The 6,000-nt window shown below is 36.7% G+C and overlaps 2 long non-coding RNA genes across 2 annotated transcripts; both read left to right on the top strand.

Annotated features, from left to right (window-relative positions):
* The first annotated feature begins 2,805 nt into the window (after positions 1 to 2,805).
* On the top strand, positions 2,806 to 3,038 carry LOC116411999. The gene is made up of 2 exons (XR_004223454.1): positions 2,806 to 2,889; positions 2,978 to 3,038. It is a non-coding gene; the product is annotated as an uncharacterized LOC116411999 (long non-coding RNA).
* A 1,773-nt stretch (positions 3,039 to 4,811) lies between these two features.
* LOC116412000 lies at positions 4,812 to 5,044 on the top strand. Its single transcript, XR_004223455.1, has 2 exons — positions 4,812 to 4,895; positions 4,984 to 5,044. It is a non-coding gene; the product is annotated as an uncharacterized LOC116412000 (long non-coding RNA).
* The last annotated feature ends 956 nt before the right edge of the window (positions 5,045 to 6,000 follow it).

The following is a 6,000-nucleotide window of genomic DNA, read 5'->3' on the forward strand; positions in this document are numbered from 1 at the left end:
CACCAGTCAGTGGAATGAGAGGCTGCAATGATAGAAACACAAGCCTCAATGGCATCAGTTAAGTAAAGTGACTGAACAAAACAGATCAAGGATTAAAGTTGGTTTGTTAGTTACAGAGTGGCATAAGGGGTTTTTGGATACTGTTAGATGGGGGTTATATGTGAGCAAGCATAGCAGGAGGCCACTACAGCAGCAAGTGAATAAGGAGAGAGAGTGAGTGGATGTAGAAAAAAATCTGCGGTTCTATGTATGGATATACAGTATGCCGGATATGATAGATTTTTCAAAAAGCTGAAAAGTGGAACAGCAGTGTGTATATGGGGACAGTGACAAGGATCATTTGCTTCTATTATTGATTTCCATTTTATCAATTCCATTTGCAAATGGGTTTTTTTTCCATTTCCTCCATTCTACCTCTAGAACATTCTACCTTTTTTAGTATTTTAAACTGCCTATTTTTTTCTATCAAAGCTCATTTAGCAGGTGTTTCTAAAATACACAGATTTTCAAAAATCTGCTTTAATGTTTGTAGTATTTCATTTACTTTTTAAAGATAAGAAACCTCTGCCTCAGATACACTACATGTGATACATGACAGCTTATCTTACGTAAACTGTAAACTGTACACTCATAAACTGTTGAATTATGTTTGTTAATTTTATGGAAATCAAGGCCAATGCACAGATTCTCTCATTGGCTGTCACGCTGCTATTTGCATATACCACTGTATATAAATAATTGGTGTTAGGTAGAAATGAAAGATAATATTTGTTTGTAGGGTAAGATGTCAGATGTGAAAATGAGATTATTGGTAGCAGTTTATTTATTGTTCGGGATATCCTGTAAGTATGAACAAATTATAATGCACAACTGGGTATCAGACAAAGGTATGAAGACAATTAAGCTTCATTATTTTTTTTTCTCTTTCAGATGTGGAATCACAGGTGCCGGTGCTGACTCCATCCATTTTGTATGTGAACCAAGGACAAACTGGTACTTATAATTGTAATGTGGGAGTTAAAAACAATCATGCTACATGGTTCCTCCGTCAAACTCCTGGAAAAGCTCCACAACTCATTTTAAGGCATCACCATACATACACAGAACCTGGATATGGACCAGGAATTTCATCCGCTCATTTTGGTTCCACTATAAATGCTGCAGGCACAGAATATCTGCTAACTGTAAAAAACACAGACACTCAGGATACTGATACTTATTATTGTGTTAAATGGTATGACAACATTGGATGCCACAGTGATATATAGCTGGACAAAAACCTCTAAAGGGCTCCTGCTTGTTAAAGTGTGCAATAAAGTAAACAACATTTTTCCTGAAGGACTCAAACTTAGTTATCTACATGCTGTATATATATTGTTTCTTAGAGGTTTTTTTTACTGCATTTCTTTAAAGCTGAATCATATGACCACAACACTAGCCCAAAAGACTACTCTTGCCTTTCCCCTCCCACCACACTCTCTCGAACCCCGTGCTTGTTCAGGAGGTCATCCAAATCACTCTTATAGGCATTAATAGAATCTGCCATCACAACATCACCTGGCAGGGTATTTCTCAGTCATACTGCCCTCATCATCTTTACTGCTTCATTTAGTAATTCAATTGCCGTGACTTTTAAAAAAAAAACCCGATTGCGGCAACTACTGATCTCAGCAATTTACTGCAGTAGATTAATATGTGAGTTGCCGCAACAAATCGCATGTCTGCTTGCACTGGGACGATTAGTCGGCACACTTTTAAAAAAAGTCACAGCAACTAATTGCCCCCTGTGTCTTCGCCCTAAAGTGCAATCATGTCCCCTCACAAGCAGGCCCGGATTTGTGAAGACAAGTCTTTGCTCATACTTTGTTAACTTTGCGTTCATCAACATTAAATCTCATTTGTCAATTTACTGTCCAATTCAGTCTCTTTGCAAAGCAGTAACATTCTGCATGGAACAATATAGTTTTGCACAATTTAGTATGATCAAGGGAATATGCTTTAATTTTTTAATTATTTGATTAATATGGAGTCTATGGGAGATGGCCTTCCTGTAATTTGGAACTTACTGGTTCCGGGTAATGGGTTTTGGGTAACGGATCCCATACCTGTACTTACAATGATGACCTTAAGGTAATTAATAAATAAATTAAAAAGCCAAGGCCCAAGGACATATCCCTGTGGTAGAATCACTGGTCCAATTTTAAATGTTTTGTTTACCACCACTCTTTGTAATCCCGACTTCAGCTAGTTTTCTATCCAAGTACAAATGTTATTATTAAGGGAAACTTTCTTTAATTTAATTATTAACCTTCTATGCGGTACTGTATCAAATGCTTTAGAAAAGGAGGCCCCAAACTTCTTCACCCTTGAGCCACATTCAAATGTAAAAAGAGTTTGAGAGCAACACAAGCATAACAATAGTTCCAGGGGTGCCAAATATGGCTATGATTGGCTATTTGGTTGCCCCTATGGGGACTGACAGACTACAGAAGGCTATGTTCGGCAGTACACCTGGTTTTTGTTCTAAAATACACAGATTTTCAAAAATCTGCTTTAATCTTTTTTCTATTTAAATTGTAGTATTTCATTTACTTTTTCAAGATAAGAAATCTCTGCCTCAGATACACTGCATGTGATACATGACAACTAACCTTACATAAACTGTAAACTATTGGATTATGTTTATTCATTTTATGGAAATCAAGGCCAAAGCACAGATTCTCTCATTGGCTGTCACGCTGCTATTTGCATATACCACTGTATATAAATAATTGGTGTTAGGTAGAAATGAAAGATACCATTTGTTTGTAGGGTAAAGAGAAGCGTTAAACTATTCAGTGAAAATGAGATTATTGGTACCAGTTTTTTATTTATTGTTCGGGATGTCCTGTAAGTATGAATAAATTATAATGCACAACTGGGTATCAAACAAAGGTATGAAGACAATTAAGCTCCATTATTTTTTTTTCTCTTTCAGATGTGAAATCACAGGTGCCGGTGCTGACTCCATCCATTCTGTATGTTAACCAAGGACAAACTGGTACTTATAATTGTAATGTGGGAGTTAAAAACGATCATGTTACAGTGTTTCTCCGTCAAACTCCTGGAAAAGCTCCCCAACTCATTTTATATCATCACCATACATACACAGAACCTAGATATGGAGCAGGAATGTCATCCGCTCATTTTGGTTCCACTATAAATGCTGCAGGCACAGAATATCTGCTAACTGTAAAAAACACAGACACTCAGGATACTGATACTTATTATTGTGCTAAATGGTATGACAACATTGGATACCACAGTGATATACAGCTGGACAAAAACCACTTAAGGGCTCCTGCTTGTTAAAGTGTGGAATAAAGTAAACAACATTTTTACTGAAGGACTCAAACTTAGTTATCTACATGCTGTATATATATTGTTTCTTAGAGGTTTTTTTACTGCATTTCTTTAAACTGCCAGTGTTTCCCCTCCCACCACACTCTCTCGAACCCCGTGCTTGTTCAGGAGGTCATCCAAATCACTCTTATAGGCATTAATAGAATCTGCCATCACAACATCACCTGGCAGGGTATTTCTCAGTCATACTGCCCTCATCATCTTTACTGCTTCATTTACTAATTCAATTGCCGTGACTTTTAAAAAAAACCCGATTGCGGCAACTACTGATCTCAGCAATTTACTGCAGTAGATTAATATGTGAGTCGCCGCAACAAATCGCATGTCTGTTTGCACTGGGACGATTAGTCGGCACACTTTTAAAAAAGTTACAGCAACTAATTGCCCCCTGTGTCTTCGCCCTAAAGTGCAATCATGTCCCCTCACAAGCAGGCCCGGATTTGTGAAGACTTTGTTAATTTTGCGTTCATCAACATTAAATCTCATTTGTCAATTTACTGTCCAATTCAGTCTCTTTGCAAAGCAGTAACATTCTGCATGGAACAATATAGTTTTGCACAATTTAGTATGATCAAGGGAATATGTTTTAATTTTTTAATTATTTGAATAATATGGAGTCTATGGGAGATGGCCTTCCTGTAATTTGGAACTTACTGGTTCCAGGTAATGGGTTTTGGGTAACGGATCCCATACCTGTACTTACAATGCTGACCTTAAGGTAATTAATAAATAAATTAAAAAGCCAAGGCCCAAGGACAGATCCCTGTGGTAGAATCACTGGTCCAATTTTAAATGTTTTGTTTACCACCACTCTTTGTAATCCCGACTTCAGCTAGTTTTCTATCCAAGTACAAATGTTATTATTAAGGGAAACTTTCTTTATTTTAATTATTAACCTTCTATGCGGTACTGTATCAAATGCTTTAGAAAAGGAGGCCCCAAACTTCTTCACCCATGAGCCACATTCAAATGTAAAAAGAGTTTGAGAGCAACACAAGCATAACAATAGTTCCAGGGGTGCCAAATATGGGTTGCGATTGGCTATTTGGTTGCCCCTATTGGGACTGACAGACTACAGAAGGCTATGTTCGGCAGTACACCTGGTTTTTGTTCTAAAATACACAGATTTTCAAAAATCTGCTTTAATCTTTTTTCTATTTAAATTGTAGTATTTCATTTACTTTTTCAAGATAAGAAATCTCTGCCTCAGATACACTGCACGTGATACATGACAACTAACCTTACATAAACTGTAAACTCTACACTCATAAACTGTTGGATTATGTTTATTCATTTTATGGAAATCAAGGCCAAAGCACAGATTCTCTCATTGGCTGTCACGCTGCTATTTGCATATACCACTGTATATAAATAATTGGTGTTAGGTAGAAATGAAAGATACCATTTGTTTGTAGGGTAAAGAGAAGCGTTAAACTATTCAGTGAAAATGAGATTATTGGTACCAGTTTTTTATTTATTGTTCGGGATGTCCTGTAAGTATGAATAAATTATAATGCACAACTGGGTATCAAACAAAGGTATGAGGACAATTAAGCTCCATTATTTTTTTTTCTCTTTCAGATGTGAAATCACAGGTGCCGGTGCTGACTCCATCCATTCTGTATGTTAACCAAGGACAAACTGGTACTTATAATTGTAATGTGGGAGTTAAAAACGATCATGTTACAGTGTTTCTCCGTCAAACTCCTGGAAAAGCTCCCCAACTCATTTTATATCATCACCATACATACACAGAACCTAGATATGGAGCAGGAATGTCATCTGCTCATTTTGGTTCCACTATAAATGCTGCAGGCACAGAATATCTGCTAACTGTAAAAAACACAGACACTCAGGATACTGATACTTATTATTGTGTTAAATATTATGACAACATTGGATGGCACAGTGATATACAGCTGGACAAAAACCACTGAAGGGCTCCTGCTTTCTAAAATGGGCAATACAATAAACAGCAAACTCAAACTCAGTTATCTACATGCTGAATATATATTTTTTTTTTCACTGCATTTCTTTAAACTGCCAGTGTTTTGTATTCAAAATCGATAAAACTTAAGGCTCTGGAACCTACTGTACAACAGGAACTAATAGGCACCTACTGTACAACAGGCATTAATAGAATCTGCCATCACAACATCACCTGGCAGGGCATTTCTCAATCATACTGCCCTCACCATATTTACTGCTTTAAATACAAATTAAATTCTTCAAGTCTTAAGGGACTCCCTGCTATCTGTTGATAATGTCCTCTAATATACTTGTAAAGGCGGTGGGTCTTCGCCCTAAAGAGTTATCATGTCCCCTCACAAGTGAATTTCTCCAAAGAAAACAATCCAGGCATAAATTTTGGTAAAAATAATGTAAACCTTAAATAAACCCAATAGGATAGTTTTGCCCCCAATAAGGATTAATTATATCCTAGCTGGGATATTGTACAAGGCACTGTTTTATTATTACAGAGAAAGGGAAATATGTTTTAAAAACTGTAATTATTTGATTAATATGGAGTCTATGGGAGATGGTCTTCCTGTAATTTGTAATTTACTGGGTAACGGATCCCATACCTGTACTTACAAT

The sequence above is a fragment of the Xenopus tropicalis genome, chromosome 1, assembly GCF_000004195.4.
Source record: "Xenopus tropicalis strain Nigerian chromosome 1, UCB_Xtro_10.0, whole genome shotgun sequence".
Lineage (NCBI taxonomy): Eukaryota > Metazoa > Chordata > Amphibia > Anura > Pipidae > Xenopus > Xenopus tropicalis.